Here is a 22,350-nt window from a genome sequence, read left to right as displayed (position 1 = left end):
GTGCAGGACCAGGTCTATGGGTAGCTGGGGTTCAAATCCTACCTACTGGCACAAACAAGCACTTCTCCCGCTTCAGCAGCGGGCAATGAGATGGGGAACACAGTGTTGAGAATGCAAAAGAAATGCCAAAGGAGTAGGTTATGATCTTCTACAGCTCAGCGTGTTTCCCATGTAACTGGCTGTTAAATAATGTTCTTGTTGCAGTTTCCTCTTGACACAGTAGCAGATGCCCAGTATGTGCTAGTTAAGTGGCCTGAATTTTCCAGGGAACAGATTTTCTAGATTTTTCAGGCTTAGGAAAGCCTTGTGGAGGGCCGACAGCTCTGCCTTTGGGAAGTAGACCAGGAGGAGAGGTTGGACTGTGCAGAGCACTTGGCCAAGGGTTGATGATGGGACTGTTTCTGCACCCCACTTCTCAGACAAGAAGGGGGTCTCGGAGTACTTCCTTCCTCCAGACCCACGGATCAGGTAGCTGTCACTGGGCATAGCCCCAGTTCTGCTGTGCCATGGAGAGGTGTGGTCTCCAACGCTGCAGTCTGTGTGTGTGCGTACACCATGTGTTTTGCAGTGGAGATAACCGCCCTGGTGACTAAACTCTCGAACAATGGTCTTTCTGTTTTTGAACTGGAGCTGGGCTTGCAAAGCCCTGTGCGCAATAGTGTCGAGGGAATCGTGGTCATAACGGTGGCCTCCCTTACTGGTGACGAGAGAGATGTTACATTCTCAGACCTGTTAAGAAGAGGCTTTACTTGCCCGTCCTGTGGATGTCTTTGTGCGCACAGCCGCTGTTTCCCTCCGACAGCTGTTGAACACTGACCCTCTCTCCTGTGAAGGGCTCGATAGCTGCTTAGTGCTCTTTTCATCTTTTCACGCCCTGCATTAGCAGAACATCTGTGTTGCTTTATTGGAGACAGGATATAGGATGCTTGCAGCTAATAAGTTTTCCCGTTGTCTTGCAGTCGCCCAGGGCTTTGTTCAGAGGTTGCTTATCTGCATCCATTGTGTAGTGCAGTTGCTTGTGTTTTTTTCTCACAGACCTCTTAAGCCTGAACAATGCCTTCATACAGGAACTTCTGATAACCCAGCATACAATGGTTTCACCTCGCTGGTCAGGTCATGCACAGCATCTATATGCTTACCGCATCTCACTTTTTTCTTTTTTTTTTCCCCTCAATCTCATGTAGCGGTTCTGCCTCTGTTGCAGTGGTAAGAGCAGTAATGCTTTCAGAAGCAGTCAGACTGCCTCAGTGTGGGTTGTTTCACCGGTGAATGTGTGCTACCTGTAAGCTTGTGAAGAACACGCAGGACTCCTGAAGGTAATGGGGGGGGCTTCGCTGGTGCTCGGGTGGGGTTCACCAGGGCATGCTCTGCAGGAGTGTTGTGTCGTTGTGCAACGCTTTGGTCGTGAAATACTGGGTCGTAATTAGGTTGGAAGTGCAGGACTGGATCTTGCTGTCTTGAGCTGTGGTTCTTCGAAGGGGGAGGTTGCACATTTGTAGGCAGCAGAAGGAACCTTTCTCAAGCAGATTGATAGGAAACTTAAAAATAGTTCCTTGTGAGAAGCTGTTCACAGATTTGAATCAGATGCCAAGAGAACTCTCATTCTCTACTCGCGCTTCCCCCCTCATTATTCTGAAAGAACAGTGTTGTCTGAATTAATTTGTGTGAATGGGAGGGCAAGCTGCACTGCTTTGTGGAGGGCAGTGCAGAGGCACAAGAGCCAGCTGCTGCTGGGCCACCCGCCTTCCAGAAGTCACCACAAGGGCTGCTGGGCAGCAGCCGATGCTCTGTGGTACCTCCTAGGCAGGTCCCATGGCACCTCTGAGATGCTTTGAGCAAAGGAGAGAAGTGTACTGTCATTGCTGTAAACCCACATGGCCTTTGGATACATTCATCAGCTGCTCTCCTGGGCTTGGTTGGTGTGTTCCGTCCCGTGCATAGCTGGTGCTTTTTGCAAGGGTCAGGAAACAGTTTGCTGGCTCGTGGCAATTCATACAAAGACTTGTCGTGGTACTGTGGTGGGCTGTCTGCAAGTGCTCATCAAGTCATTAACCTTCCTATTCAGGCTGGATCAGGCAGACTGGGTAGGAGGCTGTATGATTCTTAGTTCCCTGGCCAGCAAATCGTTAGTTGTGTTCTTAAGTTTCTAAAGATGTCAGCAAGGAGAAAAGCATCATCTTTGGTCACTAGAACCACTAATGGAGCAGTAAGCTGAGAGATGGGGCATTAGGACGTAGTGACGTATTATATAAAAATATGTAGGTAATGCACACCAGGTGTTCACAGAGGCTTTGATTTATATTTCTCACAGTTTGGGTATCTGCACTATGGACTCATGGATTAAAAAAAAATTTACAAGCCCAACTTTGTGACGTGTGGTGCGGTTTTTGTTTTTTTTTTTTTTAAATTTGCTTTATGAATGTAGATGTTTCCATATGCAAATCAAAGTTTTGAGGAGCGTTTTGAAAGACAGAAAATAGTGTGGTGAAAATTTCAGGGGTATGATTTTGACTTCGGGAGGTCTAATTTAAAAAACATTGTTAAGCTATTGCATGTTTCAAAGCAGTTCTGTATTTGAAAAAAAAAAGGCGAGTTGTCTGTGAACAGGCATAAAATCAAGAGTTAAAAGTACAGTTTTGTCTAAATTGTCTGTTTTCTAAAAGAAGTGTTATTATCAGTAATAGTATGCAAAGTCCCATGGCAATCTAAAAAGTTCACTGTGCTTAGGCAATAAACGTACCATATGATCTTGAAACTGGTATACCTGAGGCTGTTCCTTATAGTTTTCATGCTAATTTGTACCTGTTTTATGCTGACTTCACTAGAATTATTTCTGACTGTTACTGGTTTGCAATCAAATCTATTTTTTTTTAATTTAAATAAACTCCAAACTAGGAAACAACTAAAAACACCCACTAAACTTAGCATATGGTTACGCTTTTACAGAGGAAGAAGAAAGCAAACAAAGCCATAGAGATATTTTTGGAGACACTCTGACTGCATGTCTCAGCTCAGTGTAATGGAGATGCAAATAAACCAGAAGAACAATGTTGAGCCAACTAACCTTTGTAAGAAATCTTCATTTTTCCATTGGTCATTGAGGCACTTAACCTGCATGGCAATAGCATTTGGCAATGAGAGGTAGATATGCAGCAGCTTTCTGCCTTGTCTGGATGCTCATGTGTCTTATGGCACATCATAAGTGCTTTTTTTAACTACTGAATCAAACACTGAAAGTCAAGGAAAATGTATTTAGACTCAATTTTATTTATAAGAACTGTTGCTATTGTATTTCTCAAAATAGAGTGGTACTTCAAGGGGAATAGGAGAGCTCATGAAAAAAAATAATATTGAGGCCTGATCCCTTCTTGTCTATGGGTTACAAGCAGCTCCACGTTTTCTCAGCTCAATTTAATTGGCCCACATGCTGTCTATACTCTCTGCAATGTCTCCAGAATTTTTTTGGCACAGCTGTGGGATGGAGACTACTGATGGAGGTGCTCACCTGGCAGTGCCTGTGGCTGAGCACCTTCCAGTGTCTGGACTGCAGATGCTTTCTGTTGGGGTCAGGCTGGTTACTTGGATGGTGCATAACCTCCCTAGACATATTCAGCTTTCCAGGGAAAAGATATACCTTGTTGCTTTAAACTGCCTAGCTGATCTTTCTGTAGGACAGAGGTCTGTGCAGAGCATGTTTGCTTTATTTAGCATTATCCATAGGTTTCTCTTGTGTCCCAGCAGTGTCACTTCATTTATCTGTGACTTGTTGACAGCTGAACCATGACAGATGAGCACTGGTGAATCTTGCTATTGTGGTTTAAAAGGTTGCTGCCCTGAGCTGTCCCCTTGCTTCTCTGTTGCAGGTTACTGCCTCTGCAACAGGGTTAGCAGGAGGACAGAGCGACTTAGATGCTGAATATGAAGTCCAGCGTCTGAGCTGAAGTCCCCTTGGTCCTTGCTCTGCGTGGAGGTGTTGGGTGATGAATGCATGTAACTGGAGACAGGCTGGTGTTACCTGGTGACTCTGCTGCAGGCACAGCAATAGACAGCAAGGGGCAGGAAGGTCTTACTCGTTGCCAGCCATTTGCAAAGATGTAAGGCAGAGTCCTTGGCAGGAATTCCTTGTCTGTGCTTTAAAGCAAGCAGGTGATTTTTGAGGCATGCTATGGAGGGAGAAGAGGTTGGCCCAGTCCTTATCTCTACTGGTTCTTTTTGCAGCTGAACAGCCTCAGTAGAGAACACTTTATCTTGGCCTTTACATTTCCAAGGATGTGTGCTTTGTAAAACCTGGTGTTGTCCAGGGGTAACATGGCAAGAAAGGTGGGATGTCCGTAGGTTTCCTGGTGCGTAGTCTAGTTCTGGTGCTACCCTGGAGGGATGCTCCCTTCTCGGCTCATGGCTGGAAGAGTGGAGGAAGTCCTGGGAGTACTGCGTAGCTCTGATGGAAACCGTGAGAAGTGAGCACGTCCCAGTATATAGGGCTTCTTGGGGACTCCTGGAGATATGAGCTGGAGGGGGCCACACTGTTAACTGGCAGTCAGTTGGTACAGAGTTTGCTGCCATCAGTGCAGAGGTGGGTATTAAGAGCCTGTGAGGAAGCTTGCAGGGAGTTGTCTGAAAGGAAATGCACTCTAAAGCTGTCGGTGTGACACTTATAGTAGTAGCAGTAGTTAAATACTTGGAATTTGCATTTTCTTAATTGATTAGGCTTGGACGAGTTCCTCCTGAAAGTTTTGGTCCCTCAAATGCCAGATTGGCCTACTTAACAGACCTCAGACTCTTACTCATGTGGAAGGTGGATATTGGATGACTTTGGGTATGATTCCATCAGGCTCAGGCTTCAGGTATTTGCTTTGCAGTGGATGCTCGGCAAATCTAAGCATCTGTGTTGCTTTCCCCTTCTAAAGCTGTAGGACTGTTGTACAGGCTTGGTCAATGTGAACACATTCATCAATTAATATAGATAACAGTGAAAGTCACTTCTGAACACTTTTCTCCCTGTCTGGTATGTTTTCCTGTGGAGAGGAATATGTCTCTTCCCACCATCCTCTCCCACCTCCAGCGGATCTGTTGCATTGTTCCACGTCTGACTCCTTTGATGGCATAAGGCAACGTGACTCGTCCCGTGCCCGTTGTGTGGCATTGCTGAAGCCAGGCCTGGGAGTGAGAGTCTCCAAGGCAGTCGTCTTGCCCTCGGGGTGACTTTGGCCTGATGAGTATCAAAGCATCGGTGGGGAGTGACCCTGGTGGGTCTTTGGCACCCATCTTGTGCTGCAAGGTGAAGTCATTGGGACTCTTCTGCCTTCCCATGGACACCCGTAAGCAGAGTCTCTTGGCAGCCCTCCTGGAGGGCCTGAGGGGTGCGCAGCCCCCGCTGGGGCAAGGCCGGGGTTTGACTCATCAGGGGGACACTGAACCGATCTCCTGGCTGTGGCAGTGCACCGTCACAGGGTAGCACCAGATCTGGCCTTGCATTTGTAGAAATGTCCTCTGAAGGTCTTTTCTTTCTGAACGTGGAGAGTACCTTCTGTGCCCCAGACCTCCTGACTCCATGTATCTCTTGAGGGCTTGCCTGCATAGGAGCAGATGCCTTTGCTGTTACCTGATGTTTGGGGGTCCCACTCTCATGCGTGGTGTCCCTGGGTCAGGTTCAAGAGGCTGGCAGAGGTGTGGGTACAGGCTGGCACGTTGGGAGGCACTGCCGGTGCAAGGGGCAAGCACAGGGCCACCGTCCTTTTCTTTATTCCTGCAGCTAATGAATTTATTACAGCTTTTCCTTAGGCCTCAGACTTTGTGTGCATTTTCCCTTGAACGTGTTGGAAAGCAGAATGTGGCCACAAATTTGTCCTGAGACCGCACTTGGGAGGCCAGCCTCTTCAGGAGACCGGCCAAGTAAATTCAGCAGTGGGGTTTTCCTGCCAGCCTCGCCTCGCCTCTCCTCACCAGCCAGCCCTGGCAGTGTAGGGCCTCTGCTCCTGTCTGCAGCTCCCGATGCCCTGGTCTTTTCCCTGTGGCGTGAGCAAACCACCATCCCCAAAGGATAAAGCCAGCAGCATTTGCATTATTAATATCAGCCAAGAGTAACGTTGGTTTTCTGGTTGGGAAGATGATGGTAAAGTGCTGACTGCTGCTCACACTTGCCTAAAAAAGCAGGAGAGAAATTCTTTTGGGATGTGACTCTAAACCCTTCTGAGCTGCTGTGTGCGCTTAAGCAGATACATTCTGAAACCTTTTATGGGCATATTGCAATGTTGCATGGGCCATGGCATGCCATCTCCTGCTCCTGAGGCTTACTTTCCCTTTTTTAAGGGCAAAGCCCTCCAGACTGAGGTTCCAGTTCTGCGAAATACTTAAGCCTGCTTTTAAGCACTGTAGAATTCCTGTGGGCAGCAAAGAGCTTCTTGTGCTGAAGTGAGCTGTTGCATCAGGTTTTGAGAGAGGGAAATGGCCTTCTTGGCCATTCTCCAAAGGGGGAGAACTGCCTGTGGTCATTTCCTCTGCCAGCTTTGGCTGTCCACCTCCACCTGGAGGTTGTGGTCCCACCAAGTCTGCTTGGATCTGCAAGCAGGAGCTCTGTGCCTGTGACCCAGTTCAAATGCAATGCAGTGCTCTGCAAGCCCCGGGGGTTTCCTCTGCACTGGGAGGAGGGAGATGGGGTGCTGAAGCCCAGCTAGCAAGCTGCGGCAGCGCTTGCATTTACCCTTGCATGGCTGTGAGTCAGAAGTTGGCCAGGGGAGCACGGAGGGGTATGTGTTTGTACGGTAAGCTCTGGCACCTCAGTGGGTGCCATGTTGGAAGCTGTGGCACTGCCAGATCCACCTGGGGAAGGAAATTCAAACTTTACATCTTCCAGGCCTGATCTACAGCAGTAGCTAACACTGGGATTCAAATAGATACCCCAAACCTACAAGTCCCTATCCCTGGAGAGAGTTTGGGGCAAAGAAGATTGTTGTAAACATGGAGCCACACTTGGCCATTGTCTTGCTGCAGTGTCAGTGAAGCTACCTAGCTACTTCTCTTGCTCATGATTGCATTAGCCCAGCGAAGCCAGCTGGGGAAAAGGTGGTGGAAGATGCCTTCGAGGAGAATGACTCTGAATGAGCATGTGGAGTTGGTGGATTTCTTCAGCGGCGTAGCATCAGTTTGATGTAATCCCTTTGCTGACAATAGCTTTCTGCCACTCGGTTCACCCATCTGAAGGAGGGTGCAGTAATGTGCACTTAAGTAATTGAGCTGTTTGGAAGCCTTAAATATAAACAAGATGTACCAGGCTTTCTGGAGACCCCATCATCTCACATGTCACGCGGAGCATTTAAATAAGTGGTTAGATTTCCAAGTGAGGAGCTGAGCTCTTTGAAAATCTGCCCCTATAAATATTGTTATGCTGATATTAAATGCTTTGAGGCACTTGGGTGAATGTTGCCCCATACAGGCACAGTTTTACTTATGGCTTATTAATGTTGTTTTATTGCTGTTCATAAAACAGCAGAGAATGAGGCACTGACCCCCTTCCTTGCCCTGTGTAGCCTCTCACGCTATGTCTGATGATGGCCTTTTGATTAGAGGAAAGGCCAAGGATTTGGAAAACCGGGTTTCAAAGCCGTGTGATGATACAGGCTGCTTTAAAGTGTTGTAATGTCAGTCTCTGTGCCTAATTGCACTTTTTGACCTCACAGGAGCAGTACAAAGAAAATGTCTTTGAAGGCTGAGTGGAGCTGAGCTACTGTAGTAACAAGACTCTGGGTGTTTTAGACAGATGTCCTAACTGAGTAAGCATTTCAAACCCTGGCTCCTTCTAAATGAGTAGCTATCAAACATAGTTAGTTCTAATGCAAGCTTACCTGTCTGTTATGAACGCTCCCTCTCCTGTAAAGGCAATGAAAATATTCAGATTAACCATAGCTAACGTGTTAGGATAGTAAAATCTTTCTGCTGTGCATGTGGTAGGAAGTACATGGCACAAAAGTAATGCTGAACTCTGCTCCCAGGAGCCTTGGTGCTTTACTTCTGACTCTCTGAACATCTGGTTAGTGTTTGGCCTTGGTTTTGGGTTTTAGTGACGTGGTTACTTGGTGTCCCCACCATCAGAGCAGTTGGAGGCTGTGATGCTGAAGTGGTGGGTTTTTCACCTCTAAATCTGTGTTTTTACCTCCTCTATCTGAAGCCAGCACCTGAGCATGGCTCTGTGTTGTCCTCTGCGTGCTTGAGCTTCAAGATGGAAAGCTGGGAGCTGGAGGTACCTTTCTGCAACATTTAGCTTAAAGCTGTGGGGAAGGTGCATATTCCTGAGAGGGGACAGTTGGCTTGCTGGGACATGATCATACTCAAACCAAGCAATTCCCCAAGTTTGTAGTGAAATGTTACGGCAGATGGCCCGCTTACAATGCGGGATATTATTAGAACTATGATCAGTGCTAATAAGGTCATTGGCAGCGGGGGAGGAGGTCTGTGTCTGACCTTGTTTGAAAGGTGGCAGCCTGTGCTCTGGGGGAGTTTTTCTCTTACAAGGGTGGAATGTGGACGTTTAAAACAAGCTACTTTGTTTATTAATCTGCCTGCACAGTAAAGAGAAAGACCCACTGCCCAGACCAGTGTGCCTCCTGCAAGGATGCTCGGGATGCTGCTGGCCCCCGCCCCTTGCTGGGGTGGCTGCGCAGAGAACCATTAAAAAGTGGAGACGAATTCTGCTTTAATTAACAGTCCTGAGAGTGGGAACCAGGAGCAGTTTAGCTAGTCTTGCAGAACGGGTATGGTGTCACAAGGCATTGCCCAGTCAGATGGCTGGTTAGTGGTGTGCATTGAGTCTTACCGTGCCTCTGAACATACTTAGCTGAACATACTCTGCATTAACACAGCACTTACTTTTAGCTGGTCTCTTCTACACAGGTATCAAAAAAAGCCCTAAAACAACCACTACAGACAGGAGTGTTGGGATCAGCTGAGTTGCATTAGTGATGCCAGCCTCTCTGCAACTGTGCTGCTTTAACTGTATTTGTCTCCTTACTTCTGCTTTGAGTGAACAGCTCTGGATGCTTATTGAGCGAAAACGGCTTTCAAACAGAGGGGCAGTTGGGAAAGCATGGAGTATCTAGCTGGGATGGAGGAGATGGCCAGGGGCAGCACAGACATGGCAGTGCTGCAGCCAGCCTGCCTGAGAGCGCAGCCGTCATTAGGCAGCGCTTCCTTAAGTCCTTATTATCCGCAGGGGCACGGCTGGTGCTGGGAACAGTCACACGGAGATTAGGTCCTTAAAGAGCCCTGCTACAGCCGAGCAAAGTTTGAAAACAAAACCTCAGCGTGTAATCCTAACCGTGCTGGCTGATCCCGCTGACTGGCGTTTCTTCCTCTTGCTGTCAGTTCCTGAAGGATCAGAGTGTGAGTAAAGCTTGCTTTCTCGCCGTTAAGTGATTCTTGATCCCGCACAGTCGTTTTGTGGTGTTGTGCTGTGTGCAGTGCTTGGGCTCTGCTCCTGGGGTCCCTTCCATGTGGTGCTGCAGATGCCAAGTGCCGAGTTTGGCAGGAGGAAGCAAGAGCCTCGCAGGGTTGGACATTTCAGCCCATGCAGTAGCACCTGAGTAGCCAGGGCAGTGGGGAGTTGAAACCCTGACATGTAGATGAGCCTGCAAGGAGGGCTTTGGCAGGCCATCCAGGTATGGCAGAGGTGATGGTGTTTGAGGTCAGCTGTTAGGAAGGAAAGCGCTTTCCTCCCCATGAGGGAGTCTTGTTTCATAAACCAGCGGATTTTGAAGACAGAGAGTTGTCTTTGGAGGGGATGTCGCTCCCTTGCAAATGCTGTAGGGGAAGGCATTGAAGATGCACCTGGTGCTTTCTGCAGGAGCCCTCCCAAATCTTGCTTCCCATGGTGCAAGACTTGCAGCCTTATGCCCTGTTTCTCCTTTCTGCTGTTTCCTCCTCCCTTCTGGGTTTATTTGTCCCCTAGCCCTCCTGCAGCTCCCCTGTCCTCTCCGTCCCTGTCGTTAGGTGTGGTGTCTGCAGGGACTGAACAAGGCAACCCAGGAAGTCTCTTGCCCTCTGCCTCTCCTGTTGCTTCAGCAGTCATTTTTATTTCTCAGTGCATCTGCAGATGAAGACGTAATCATCATGGTTACCTCCCAGCAGACTTTGGCTCCCCACTGTGTCAGTCGTGTTGCCTGTAAAGCCTCTGTGGCATGCTGCAGGGTGGGAGCTGGAGCAAGGCAAGCAGGCTGAGTGACTCAGAGGCATTTGGAGTAGGAGAGCAGTCAGGGTTGATAAAAGCAGGACAGGGATGTCTGAAACCTTCACCAAGCTGCAAGAGACGGACTGCGAGGGAAGGAGGTGGGGGTGACTCTGGGGAGGAGCAGAGCGGCTCCCGAGGGCACTCTCCCACGGGATGGGGGAGCTCAGGGATGTGGCAAGGACCCCTGCCACCCATCAGTGTCGGCTTTATCAGCTTCTGCTGGCTGGCGCAGCGCAGCAGGGCACGGATTACCCTGCAGCACCAGCACAGCCTCCCTGCCAGCTCCACGTCATGCTTCTGCCACCGGAGCCCTCTCAAACTGCTCCTGCGCCATAGTTGGGAGAGTTGAGGGGGGGGAAAGGTCCCTTGGGGGCTGAGAGGCAAATGGGCAGGGCAGGATTGCTTTTAGCTAGCGATGCAGAGATGGGAAGGGCAGGCTGCCTGCTGCCGGGAGGCAGGAGCTCAGAAAGCATCAAGGGCATCGCAGTTGCAGCTCCGCAGCTGCAGCAGTCCAGCACGGAGTGGCTGGCATGCAGTCTCGGTGTTGCTGAGGCTTCCCCTAGCCACCTGGGGTTTTTCCACCAACTCTGGTGTATTTAAACTGAAAACTCTTCAGGCTGGGACTGTCTCATTCTGTGTTTGGGTAGTAATTGGAGAAGGACCCTGAGCTGTAGCATCGATGAGTATTTGTATACCCACAGCCAAAAATCCCCTGCTGCGGCCTCGCACGATAAAGCACAGATTGAATTAAGAGGATTTTCGTTGTTGTTGTTTTGTGTTTCTCTGCATGGGTTTTTTGAAGAGTCCACAGTAATGTAAAATCTTTAGAAGTCTTTACTTGGAATAGAGCTCACATTAGCTAGAACAGAAGTGCCACTGAAATTTTTTTGTTGTTGTTTTGATTGTACTAATTCTCGGAGAATGATTTTAAGCATCCTGTCAGAGTTTAGCCAGCCAGAGGAAAAGTGTTAGCACTTTCCTTAATAGTCCTTCTTTCTTTGTATCAGAGGTACTTGCACAAAAGTTTGTGCAGGGATTTCCGCTGGGGCCCTATCAGAAGTCCATCTATCTTGGTTTAAGCGAGTGAGAGCATTTTTTCCAGCCGGGTGTTCGCTGACGTCGGCACCGGTCGTGCTGCATTCCAGACTCGCTAATGACACTGGAGCTTCTTTGCAGCTACTCCTCTCACGTGGATGGGGAGGCTGCAGATGTCCTCAGGAAAGGTCACTCTTCCTTGCAGAAAAAAATCTCTCCTAGCCCGATCTGGTATGGGCCCATCTCACCTAAAGCAAATGAATGCATTGCAGCTGACTCATCCTGCCAGCACCCGATCAGGGTAGTGAAAAGTCTATTTCTTGTTGCCCTTTTAGGAAGGGATTGTGCTGTGTCTGAAAGTATCTCTTGTCAGTGGCAGAAGCAGAATACATGGTCAGGTGTCTGCCTGCCTGCCTAAGGAACTCATGTTGTCAAGACTGCTTTCTAATAGAAAACAGACTTTAAAAGCTAATCCTTGCATTCCTCCTCGTCTACAAAAGGTTGAGCATCAGGCGGTCTGTACTGCACCAGTGACCGGGACATGGATAAGCAGCTCAGAGTAGAAGTTGAGGGCAGGAGTTTGGAAAGCAGAGCAGTAATATGGAAAGGGCAGAAAAAACCCACAGTAATTTGATCAGTTTGCTTTTTGTGACTGAAGCCTGAATAAGCAAGCACGTCCACATGGCTATGCTTTAGTTGCGTCTACCTCCCCCAGCTTTTCTCTTGTGCTCTCAAACCTAAATAAGTGAATCTGGCAGTTATTAAAAACACAAACTCCAGAAACTCAAGCAAATGAAACGAAAGCCCTGATCGGTTCCATTCCTGTTGGTCTGCTGGGACAGATGGACAGACGGACATGCATGCACGCACACACATGACACATTCCTTTCTTCAGCTGTTCTGGCACTTATACCAGTGCCACTCAGAGGAGAATTTAGGTCAGGATTTCTGGCAGGGCAAAAGTTGTATCCTGCAGGAGAAAGTGGATACATCCACCCAGTAAGGCTGTATAACCTTTTCAGTCTCCTGTCCTATAGCTCGTTACAGGACAGGGAACAGATCTAATTAGCAGCTACGTGGAATTAACCTTTCAGCATCTGAAATCATGGTTTCTACAAAATGCGTTCTCTGTTAATCCCCATTCCTGGCATTATATGGAGAAAACAGAACTCTGTTTCTAGATTTTGGGGTCTTCGGGCTCTACATCATGCAGTGACTCCGAATTCTGGGTTTGTAGGTCAGTGTGGAGTACAGGGTGAGCAGAAAACCTCCTTGAACAGGCTGCCTTGCAGCCTCCATGTTGACTCATGTCCTGGGAAGGGTTTATTACTTGACTGTGCGCCATTAGGAACAGGAGCGTGCTTTGGCTGGGTGCGGTAAGGAGCGTGAATCTGCACAGACCATCGTGAGACTTGATAACAGACTGGGGGGAACAGGGGTCTGCAATGAGTATTGTAATTAGGACAGGTAGAAGTTTTGCTCTGGCTGAGGCTGTTTTAATAAATCCATCATAATTTAACAGGTTTTCACATACTGGCACAGAATTTGGCATCCTGTCTGTTAAGGCTGGCTGCCTGTGTGGTACTTGTGACTAGTGCATGTGAACTGTGGTTAAATATGTCCCCCTGCTTGCAGTTTTAGCCCAGAACTGTGTTATTGTAAAATTCTTCTTTTGCCCATAGAGATGTCAGTGCATTATCTTTTGGCATTGCAAGCGCATCATGTTTACCTCTATGGAAAAAAGCCTGTCCTGTTGCAGCTGCAGCTTGCTGCACTGCTCGGTGGGCTCAAGTCCTAACGAACATTTACGCTGCCTTAACCTCCCTCTCACTTGAGATGGTAGCAAAGATCAGGCACATATCTGCTTTCTAGTGCCAGGCACTTCTTAAAGAGCACTTCTGACGGTGTTTTCTTAAAAGAAAAATCCCCTCTGTGACTTAAATGTGCATACGTTACTGGCTGTAATAACATGGTAAAATAGATCAGTCTGCAAAAGCTAACTGAGGTGGAATATTTGCCTAGGGCAAGGCAGGCTTTCTTTTTGTTTGTTTTTTTTTTTTCTTTGTTTGTCTTCCTTCCTTTCTCTTCAAGCCTTGCTGCGTCCTAGATGGAGGGCTGTGATTCAATGTCGCTTGGCCTGGATGCCCTCTTTGGAAGCCAGGGCCTGTGTGAGATGTGTGGTCCTTGCCTGCTGTGCTTAGCAGGCTGCAAGAGCTCTCTTGAAAGGTGCTTTTTGTATCTGCGCCTTTAATCCTCTGACCAGCAGCAAGTTCATTACACCATAGGTGTGAAATTTGAGGCCGGGCATGGACCAGAAAGATTTGGGGTCCTTGCTCAGAGGTGAGTGAGAGCATGTGGAGTTAGGGGCACACAGTCAGCCCTTCTCATGGTAGCCTGGTAGCTTCTCCACAAAGCCAGAGCGAAGGGGAGGCGGAGGGAGTGCTGTGCACAAACTTGCCCGGCACGTGTGGCTGAAACAGGAGCACGAGGACAAAGCTTGGTCTTTGGTGAACCTAGCTGTAGCCAGAGAGGCACTGCTATGGGAGAAGGTGGCTGGAGGGGTGGGCTTCGGTGTGCAACAGGGAAGAGATGAATGGGAAGCAGTGAAGGGAGCTGAGCAATGGGACGGAGGAGTAGAAGTAGGAGAGGAGCTGGTGACATCAGGGTGAGGAGCAGGGGTAGCTGGCTTTGCCTCTCTGCTGTTAGGCAGATCTCAGCCAAGAGGAGAAAGGTGTCCTGTACCTTGGAGCATCAGACCCCTGGGCTCTGATGGACGTCTGGGAGCAAATCTTGCGGTGGCAACTGAGGGTATCACCCTCCTGTATTGCTGCATCTGCTTGCTCCGCTGCAGTTGTTTCCTTTGGTGGCTTAAGCTAATGCACAGAGGGACTGTCGTGTCCTGTTCTGACATATCTTGGTGTTTCCAGCTGAAGGGTGGAAAGCCAGGGTGGCAGTGCCATGGCGTGCCCCAGCAGGAGTCATCAGCATGCTTGGCAGAGCCCAGCCAGCATCCTTCCCCGCTCAGGGCACTGCTGCGTTACCCCCTGGCAGCCCCTCAGTAGCTGAGGCTGAAGCACATCCTGCAGAGTTATTTTTTCCAGACTGAAGATTCTCCCTGGGAATTGTCAGCCCAGATGGAATTAATATTTTTTTTAAAGTTTTTTTCATTATTTTTTGAAAACCAGGAATCTGTTTGTGCCCATTAAGCTGTTGCTTTCTGAGCAAAGCAACAACACAAACAAAAATTGGGCTAATCCTTAGTTGGTAAATTGTTATATTCTGCCAAGTTCTAAAAAAAAAAAAAAAAAAAAAACAAACCCACAAAACAACACAGCAAACGCAGCCACCCACAAATCTTTTTATTTGCAACTTCATTTTGCTTTCCAAAACACAGCAAGAATGAGGTTTTCTGAGCATGGCTTTGCCCTCTGCAGGACAGGAGGGAGGGTTTGGGTTGGACACTTCGTTATCAATCTCTGCTCTTTGCTGTTTGCCATCTCCCTTGTGTAAACTCAAGGAGTGAGGCTGACGGAGGTGGTCACGCGTCCGATATTTGTATTCATGAACACAGTGCTTTAACATTTATTCTCCTGGGCTTTAATGTACTTTGCTTGCTTCTGTCTACGTGTGGTTTGCCTGCTGCAATTGTAATATTCAACAGACACTGTAGGTAGAGGAAGGTCAGAAGCATCAACTTTCCATATGACCTTGACAGATTCAATCAGCCGGTGAAAGTTGTAGAATTGAATTATGGGATTTGCAATGAAAAAGTAGTTTAAGGGACAAGAGAATCTTGTATACACTTGGTATTTTCAAAAGCTGGCCTGGTTTAATAGCAATTGGGAGGGACAGAACTGAGGGAGACAAAAGGTGGAAGACATATTAGAAGTTTTATTTTGTTTGTTTTTCTGTGGGGTTTTGTGGTGTTTTTTTTAATACACTACTTGTGCAATATTGTTCCAGAGACTGGTGTGGTTTTTTTTGTAATTTATTACAAAAGAAAAATCAATGACACGCCAGTGTTTCTATCTTCCAGGTAGAATTGATTTCTTTACAAATAGTCCCACTTTTAAACATTCACCCACAGGAATATTAACATTGCAAGATGTCATCTGCTTCGCATCCTACTTTAAATACGTGCAGTGATCCCAGGGCTAAACATGCTCCTAAAGGTGCTCTTTTTACCAGGTGCTAAATGCCGTCCTTCGTAATTGTTATTGATCAGTTCCTTGAGGAGGTCTGTGGCCAGGGATGTCTGTAAAAGCTTATTCCACTTGGAGAGAGACTGTATTTGATACTGTATTAAAGAAACTTATTTTATTGTGCTTTTAACATTCCTGAACCTGGGAGAGTAGTGGAATAATACTTGGAAGACATTAAAAATGATCAGTTCGGAACTCTAAATTGATGATACTTCTATTCTGTTTTAACCTCATTTCAAATATGTGGTGGTAACAGACTGATACGGTTCACAAAATGTAGCCTAATCAAAATGTATTGGCGAATACAAAAGAAAAGAGCTCGATGAAGTCTTTATTCCTCTCTTTTGTGGAAAGAGATTGCTGTTCATTGCAAGTAGTAATCTCCCAGATAAACGTGTTTTTCTGCACTGTGGCTCTACAGCTCATAAAAAATACACTTTGACAGTGCTGTACTCTTTTAATATATATTTCTTAGACTTGGTAAACACTGTCCATTGCTTGGAGCAAGCAAAAATGTTCCACAAACCAAAAATGTTAAAATCAATACACGTTTTTCATTGAGCATAACAGAGCATACCATTGGCCTGAATGAAGAGAGCTTGGCAGGAGAACAGAGCTGGAAAGAGTTGTCAAGATGTAAAAATATAATGAAGGAGCTACAGGGCTTTTCCCCAACAAAATAACTGCTCCGAGTTTGTAAGAACCTTCAAGTATAACAAACAACTTGGAATGAAAATCCTGCGTGAAAGCAGGAGGACAGCCACGACCTCTTTGTGCTGTCCTGGGGAAATTCAGCAGAACATTGCTGTATTCAGCAATGTGGAAAAGTAAAACTTCACTCAGAGCAGCTCTCGGTTTCCCTAATTGCCAGGTGAATGAGGATTTGGGAGTTTAGGCTGGTGCCTGTGGCTGCTTAGAGTCTACTGGAATACAGCAGTTGTATGTCCCCCCTGTTTCTAATTAAAGTAAATAATAAAAAAAAATGCCGGGGTGATGGTACTTGCATAAATACTTGAGCTCCATGCTAACGAGCCATCTTTTCTGTATGGAGCTGGATTTGCCTTCTGAGTTCAGTGGTTTGAAGTTATTGGCAAAGCTGTGAGTAACTGTCACTGGTTAAGGTGATACCAAAAAGGGAGACAAGGATGTAGAAATGCTGCTGTTTCTGCTTTGTTTTTCTCTTCTGCTCTGGTTTGAGCTGTGTAACAAAAACAAGCTTGACAAACATTTTGAGGCTGCAGAGTTTGTGAGAGAGTCCTAGATAAGCAAGTTTGAATCCTAGCAGAGTGCATCTGATCTTGAGAAACCTGTTGTCCAAGTGCTTTGCAGTTTTATACACACTGTTGGAACGGGCTGGCATCTGCAGTGGGATTTGTCCACGCTGTGCACCTGTTTGTTCCCAGAATTTGCATCTGATGACTGTCTCTTACCCTGGTGTGAGTGAAGCAATGTTATGTGCTCAGTATACTACTTTTATATATGTATATATATGTATATATACGTATACACTGGTGAAATTGTTCAGTTGCTAAACTGCCACGCAGTGGGAAGCATGTCCCCTGCTTGGGCAAAATGCTGCTGTTCCTCACATAATGCCTATTGATGGAGACCTGTCCATTTGTATGATAGGTAGATGACCAAAGCCCCGTCAGCTTGGCCATGTGCCACAGTGGGTGTGTGTCTGGTGGCAAGGGGCAGCTTGCTTTCCAGTCCTGTGATGGAGAAGAGGTTCAACACAGTGTATTCCCCTGAGCCAGTAGCACAGGGGCACAGCCTCTTCAGCCCTGGTTTGTGTCTGTGATAGAGGTTGGCTTTTATAGACAAAGGCCGGAATGACAAAGAGATGGAGGTGTTACAGGTCTCTAGCAGTGTTTGTTCAGCAGTCGCCTCAGCTGGCTGTTGGCAGCTTTTGTCTGGACTCGAATACATTTGCAAAAATGATGCTGACGTTTTCTTCCTCCTGTCCTTCCTTCCATCTCCTTGCAAAGCAAAAATATCCCAGCAGAGCGGTCACGGGTGAGATGGGGAGGCTGAAGAGCAGCACCGGTGTCCTAGAGCCAGGGATTTTTGTCTGTTTCCCACTCCGTCTGTGTTTTTCTAACTCACTGGACATAAAATGAGTTAGACCCTACCTGGACTGAAGTGGCTGTGTTTGACCTGCTTTTTTAAAGTTGCAGAGGGATATAACTTTTTTTTAAGCCTAAACACCTACAGTTACTTGGCCTGCCAGGGCACTGCCCCACAGCTGTAGGGAGAGAACTGGGCAGACTGGGACTGTGTAAAATGCACCAGCCTCGCTTCAGCAGGGTGAACACAGCGCGTCTGCTTGGTTTGCTCTAAGGGCTTTCTAGCTGCCTTGCACTTGCACGTGCCACTGAGCTTTGCTCTGAGCTCTCAGTTCAAAAGGACCCAAACCTCTTGTCATAGCTGCCCAACGTCACCTGCTTTCATTTGAAATCATGCAAAACATCAAGGTTCACTCATTTCAGTCAAAATCAAGTCTAGGCTTGCTCAGAAAGGGCTTGACCTGACATTCATTGAAGCTATGAAATTCAGTCACTGTTTCAGTGGCAAGCTGGGGCTGCCTTGAGAGTGCTGGGAGCGTTGGTAGCCCTGGGAGCTTGTGATAGATACTCAGGTTTTTCCACTGAAGCTGTGTGGAAAGGCAGGTCTGACTCTTGTCCGCTGTACCCCAACAAAAGACATGTCCCTGTTCACCTGAGCAGCCCCAGGTCAGAGCTGACACACTGCTGCCACAGCTTAGAGCATAGTTCAGAACAGCATAAAATCTGAAGAGGTTTCTTGAACAACTGCAGGGGAGCTCAGTGGGGCCAAAGTAACACCTGGGGTGTTTTTAGCAGTTTTCTTCTCAACTGTGTGCGCAGGCTCAGGGAGGTGGCTCTTTGGACCCAAAGGTGGGAAGTTGAAAGAAGTTAGGCAAAGCTCATCTTAGAGATGTTGCAAAATTGTGGTTTGTGCTTTTTATGGGCTGTTTGAATCCTATTTCCGGCAAATTATGTATTCATGAACTGTACTTATTCCTGGCTAGAACATGCATTTCACAGGGTCTATATCATCCATACCTGGAAGCTACCAGATTAACCTTAACTCTCGCGTTTTTATCCACATACATTGAAATTGAAACTTCTGCATGATAGGAAGTCTACATTGCTTCCCTTCCCTTCGAGGCTGATTGCCATCTGGTAATGCTAACTAGAAGATACGTTTTGCTTTTTGTTTTCAGCTATGATCTGTTCACAGCAGGATCCACACCATAACAGCAGTCTTTGGGCTCTCTCTAAATGGGTGTTACACCTGCATTTGAAAAATGTCAGCAACTAGCTGTGCTGTATTTTTTTTATTGCTGTTACAAGTAATTTCAGACCACCAGCTTCTTTGTACCCAACATTGTGTGCAAATGCATGCTTGATGGCAAGTAGAGATGCTGGCACAGGAGGGGTGCAGAACACTAACTCTCAAGCATCCCTACAGGTGTCCAGAGAGGAGCAGAAAAAGCGGTAGAACTGGAAAGCATTTGAGATGGGCTATTTCAGAGAGATAGGGAGGATGGAGTGCTGGCATTAGATTTGGGAGTCTCTGACATGGCACAAATCAGTTTCTAAACAAGACAGGGAACAAAGCATTGGAGAAACTTTTATGTGACAACCCACAACAGCTTGGAAAAGTGAGTTCAGTGGCCGTCTGAAAGGATGTGCTTGGCAAGACTTTTCAGTTTTGTTTTGTTTCGTTCTGATGACTTGAATGATGGAATAGAGAGAGAGTATGCTTGTTAAATTGGTAGGATGCTCTGAGCTGGGAGGAACTACAGCCACTTTAGAGAACCAGATGTGGAATTGCAGATAATCTTGACAGGTTGGAAAAATAGTCCATAAAAAAGGGATGCAAGTTCAATAAAAGCATACAAAATACTGCATTTAAGCGAATCAGCTGCATGACACAGGGTGCAGCATAGCTGGGTAGGCAGTAGTTCTGGAAAAGGCTTGTTGAGAGTGAATCAAAAATGTTACACTGTTAGAAGGAAAGAAAATGTCATGCAGGGCTGTATAACCAGCAGTGTTATCTGCAGGACATGTGAGAAAAACCTCCATACCTGCACAGCACTGGGAAGGGGTTAGCTGGAGCGCGGTGCCCCATGCATGCACACACATCAGCAGGGGTGCAGGCTGACTGGGGGAGCAGCCCAATGAAGGGCTTGGAGAACACGCTCACGAAGTTGAAAGAGTGTGGTTTGCATAGTCTAGAGCAGAGAGGTCTGAGGAAGGGGGATAGATGTGACTGCAGCCATTAAGTATGGGCCCTTCCTCAAAGAGGAAGGGAGTAATTCCTGTTCTGGCCCTCTGGGGTAAGACAAGTTTTAGGCTTTGGTTGCAGGAGGAGCAAAACTGCAGTTGAGAATCAGGAGGGGCTTTACAGCTGCAGGGAGAGTGATGTGCTGGAGTCCCTTGTCTGGGGAATACACAAGTAATAGGTACAAAGGAAATAGGTGAAGTTGATCTGTGTAGGCTTAGGGGTGATGTGTCACTTCTCTACATCCTTCTAGACCTGCTTTTTAGGATCCTTGTAGGTGGGCTAACAGCCTTGCATGAGAACACATCCGAGGAGTGCTTTGTACATAATTACACTTTAAAACCTCTCTGTAAAAGTGAGCTGCTCCAACACTGTGAGGAGAAAAGCATTGCTATTAAGCAGAAGTTATCTGATGTACTGTGCCAGGGTCAATGTTCAAGGGAGGTTGCAAGGTTATACTTCTCACTGACTCAGCTGGCAGCATAACTTTTAACATTTCATTAGCCTGTAGAAATGAATTGCAGATAAGGTATGTACAGAGCTAGGCTTTGAACCACAGTGAGTGACAGCTTGGCTGCATGAACACCTATCTGTGAGATGTAACACTAGCTAATGATCAGGCTGACTTGTTGGCTCCAGCGTCCTTTGTTTTCTAGTTGAAAACATGCTATTTCCATGCTATTTGATGTTGTTTGCTGAGCAGAAGCTGTTTGCTCCAGCAGCGAGAGGGACAGCCATCTCCCTTCCTCCCTCTGGCACAGCTCTCTACCTGTGTGGAAAGACGACTGCGATGCAGCATTGGAGATGGCAGGATGAGCCGTGCAATCCAGCCAGCATGCCAGTTGCTCAGCCTTGGAGCAAATTGCTAAGGACAAACCATACTGAGCATGAGGCACTTGAGTTGGGATGGTGGATGGACAGTGTTCCCAATACCATGGTGGTTTGCTTTCCTGGAAGGGTAGCTTTGAAGCTGCAAGTCCCTACAGGGTGGGCGAAGGACTTGGCGCTTGGGCATTACCAGATACCAAGTCTGCCTCCCAGTATCTCTCTTTTCTTAGAGAGCAGATGGCAGTAGGGGTAGACCTGGAGCAGCACATGCTGCTCAGTACATGTTCTTAGCTGTGCTGCATGGACACGGGGATGAAACCCAGAGCTCCCCCCTTTCTGCCTCCCACTGTTGCATGACAATTCACACTTTGCAGGCAGTTCTGCAGCCTGGTCTCTGTGTGCCCTCCAGATGTGGGGGCAGACACCATGGTGGCTGAGGTTGTATTGCATATGTGAAAGCCATGCAAGACTCTGGCAGGAGTGAGGACCCCTGGCCAGGAGAAGGCCTCTGTGTGCATGTGTTGAGTGGGATGGAAAGCAGACAGCATTTCATGCCTCAGCGCTGGAGCGACAGGCACTGAGTAAGCAGGGCCAGCACATCTCTGAATGTGCCTCCCCACTGAGTTACTCTTAGGGAGGTGGAAATCTGCTGCTTCATGCAGGGAAAAGTTATGTAGACAAGCTGTGTTTTGGTGCCTGGTTTTGTGCAAAACATGGAAATCCTTTCCTGCCTGGTCTCTTTTCATTCTTTTTGCTGTCAGTCATTGCACATGTCATCAGTGTCTGTGGAAAAGACAGCACAGTCAGGGCGCAAGCCTACTGCAGCCTCCAGTGTGTGAAAAGCAACATTAGCTTAGAGATTTTCACATGAGAACTGCTGATGATTGATGGGACATACAGTGCAGTCATTAAAACCAGAAACGTGTCTGCTCTGGAACCCCTTGCTGGCATCCAGGATTAAAGAGACCATAACAAACTGCATTACTGGTGCAAACGTGAGCAAGCCTTGGATTTGTGCTGGAAGCCTTGTTTCTGCAGCACAGTTCAGCTCGCCTCAGGAGCCACCAAGAAGAGAATTTGTGCAGCATGCTTAGAGTAGGTTCATCCAGCCTGGTGCAGTATCCAGCGTGCTCTTATTTGCACCCCTCTGAGCTAGGATGCAGATGACAAGGTGCAGCCCAGCAGACTCCAAACAGCCAGGTGTAATGCAGGTTCTTCTACTGGATTTAAGTCTGCTGCCATCAGTGCTGCACTCAAAACAGCTGGCTTTGTTGCACTGCAAGCTGCTGTCACGTTCACTAGTGTCAGATGCCAGCCATTTACAGTATGCGCCATCACAGCATGACTTAAGTTGGCAACACAGAGTCAATCACATGCCAGCAGCCTACTGTAAGGGTGGGGGAGTGTGTGGGAAGAAAGGGGGAGAAGATACTCTTACAAAATCTTTTAATGATTTATTTTTAATATCCATTTTTCAAGCCTTGGGAAGTGCAGTCCATATGCTTTTCCCTCCTGGTTGTAGTTGGCAAAGAAGCTGACGAATATGGTCCTTCAGACTCCTTCCATTTTGCGAGGAGCCAGAAAATACAGATATATTTAGCATGTTACCAAGGCCAGCAGCAGAGTCTGTTGCTGGGTGGTGATTCCCTGGCTGCAGGCTCGTGTGCCACCCCGGACAGGGTGGGAATGTGCCTTCCCTGGAGTCAATACTCATGCTAAATTAACACCAACAAACTCCTCCAGTTGTAACAGGATGGC

At 47.3% G+C, this 22,350-nt stretch overlaps 1 protein-coding gene across 5 annotated transcripts in view; it reads left to right on the top strand.

The window, feature by feature from the left end:
* MBNL3 (muscleblind like splicing regulator 3) overlaps positions 1-22,350 on the top strand; it is a 94,169-nt gene that overhangs the window by 36,602 nt on the left and 35,217 nt on the right. The window contains exon 1 of one of the 5 annotated variants that reach the window (XM_075054302.1): positions 1,229-1,316. The exons of the other annotated variants lie outside the window; for them this stretch is intronic. The gene's annotated coding sequence lies outside the window, so the exon portion shown is untranslated. Of the gene's footprint in view, positions 1-1,228; positions 1,317-22,350 lie in introns of those variants that run through there. 5 annotated transcript variants of the gene reach the window in all.

This window comes from Buteo buteo, chromosome 22, assembly GCF_964188355.1.
Source record: "Buteo buteo chromosome 22, bButBut1.hap1.1, whole genome shotgun sequence".
Taxonomy (NCBI): Eukaryota; Metazoa; Chordata; class Aves; order Accipitriformes; family Accipitridae; genus Buteo; species Buteo buteo.
The sequence above is the reverse complement of the archived record's forward strand: the minus strand, read 5'-3'. Positions and strand labels throughout refer to the sequence as shown.